The sequence below is a fragment of the Marmota flaviventris genome, chromosome X, assembly GCF_047511675.1.
Source record: "Marmota flaviventris isolate mMarFla1 chromosome X, mMarFla1.hap1, whole genome shotgun sequence".
Taxonomy (NCBI): Eukaryota; Metazoa; Chordata; class Mammalia; order Rodentia; family Sciuridae; genus Marmota; species Marmota flaviventris.
In genome coordinates, this window is record NC_092518.1 from 43,729,760 (window position 1) to 43,731,865 (window position 2,106).

The window sequence follows — 2,106 nt, forward strand, 5'->3', positions numbered from 1 at the left end:
ATTTATTTATTTTCAGAGACTTTTACTTTCTATTTGTTTCAAGCATGTCTTTAAATGGGCATTGAAACATTTATATAATGGCAGCTTTAAAACACTTGTCAGATAATTTCAACATCTGTGTAATCTCAATGTTAGTGTCTGTAGACTGTCTTTTTCTCATTCAAGTTTAGATTTTTCTGGCTCTTGATATGATAAATGACTTTTGTTGTACCTTGTACATTTTTTGTTCCATGTTGCAAGACTTTAGATATTATTTACTATTTAGTTTCAGAAGACCTTCTCAATATCATACCAGTGAGGGAAAGGGGAGTGCTACCTTCTTGCTTCTAGGTGGGTGTTGTAGTCCTGGTTCCTTGTTCAGTCTCCCTTAATAACCAAAAAGGGACGGGTTCCTCATTACTGCTAGGAGTGGGGTTATGACTTCAGGTTTCCCACTAGGCCAGCACTGACATTACTCTGTCTCTGTGTTGTAGTGAGTACCTTGTTATTGTTTCCTATATGACCTCTACTGAAACCACAAGGGAATGCTTCCTTATTATCAGGTGGGGGGTGAATGTCCCAACCTCTTACTCAGCTTCCTCTGAAAGCACACAGATGAGGGAGAAGTGCCCTGTTACAGCTGGATGAGAATGGAATTCTAAGCTCCCTACTTGGCTGTTGTTGACCAAGGGGTGGGGTAAGGCCACATTCTTTTCTATGATGTTTGGTTAGAGTAGAGTGATTAATATCTAAAGTTTTCCATTTGGTTATGCAAACCCTTTCCTGTTCTTCTGACTGAGAGAGAGAAAGCTTTTCTTGTTTTTTTTTTTTTTAAATCTGTATTCATTAGCATTTCTGAGTTGTTAGAATCTGCAGCACCCAGTCTTGGATATATGAGGCAAAACAAAACAGAACAGAATGGAATAAAATTAAGAAATTCAATGCTGTACTGTACTTCATGTCCTGAGGTTCCTAGCTGGCCAAATTCTATCTTTCAAAAATTTCTTATACATGTTTTACATGTCATCCCCAAGGTTTTTAGATGTATTTAGTGGGAAGAATAGGGAGAAGTATGTCTTCTCCATTTTGTTCCAGAACCAGAACCTGACAGATGATTTTTAATGAGAATTTTAGTTTGCAAGTGGACTAATGATTTGTATCCTTGCATTAGCATGTTCCCTTCTGTCTGCACAGGAAAATGAATCTGAATGAGATGGTTCCTTGGTAAGCAAATAAGAGTCAAGTGATTCTTTTTTTTAATATTTATTTTTTAGTTTTCAGCAGACACAACATCTTTGTATGTGGTGCTGAGGATCGAACTCGGGCCGCACGCATGCCAGGTGAGCACACTATCGCTGGAGCCACATCCCCAGCCCTCAAGTGATACTTATAGGTTATGTCAATGAGTCTATCAATGAGAGGAGAAGGATTACCAAAATGAGAATTCAAAGATTTGGAACACAGTTCCAATGTCAGCATTTTATATTTAATTATATCTAGGAATTAAATGTTTAAATTTTCTTTTTTTCCCCACTGGAGATTAAACCCAGGAGCATTTTACCACAGAGTCACATCCCCAGTCCATTTTATTTTTTATTTTGTGACAGGGTCTTGCTAAGTGACTCAGGTCCCTGCTAAGTTGCTAAGGCTCATTTTGAACTTGTGATCCTCCTGTCTCAGACCCCCAAGTTGCTAGGTTTACAGGCATGCACCACTAAACCTGGTTCAAATTTTCTTCTTTTTTTTTTTTTTTTTTTTTTTTAAATGTTTATTTTTTAGTTTTAGGTGAACACAATATCTTTATTTTACATTTATGTGGTGCTGAGGATTGAACCCAGTGCCTCTTGCATGCTAGGCAAACGCTCTACCACTGAGCCACAACCCCAGGCCCTCAAATTTTCTTCTTATACACCATTTTCTAGACTCCTTAGTGAAAGTCCACTCTTCCTTTTTTTTTCTCTAATTCTTCAGTCTGTGCCAAATGTTGTTGATTGGGTTTCAAGTTTCTTGGATTCTATCCAACCTTTTTCATATTTCACTCTCGTCTTTTATATGAACTTTGGAATTGTGAATTACTTCAAATACAAATTTGTACACATGGGTGCAAATACGCTTGTCAGACAATGT

General features: G+C 37.4%; 1 non-coding gene across 1 annotated transcript; it reads right to left on the reverse strand.

The window, feature by feature from the left end:
• Positions 1 to 1,792: 1,792 nt before the first annotated feature.
• Trnaa-agc (transfer RNA alanine (anticodon AGC)) lies at positions 1,793 to 1,865 on the reverse strand. The gene has a single exon. It is a non-coding gene; the product is annotated as a tRNA-Ala (tRNA).
• Positions 1,866 to 2,106: the final 241 nt, after the last annotated feature.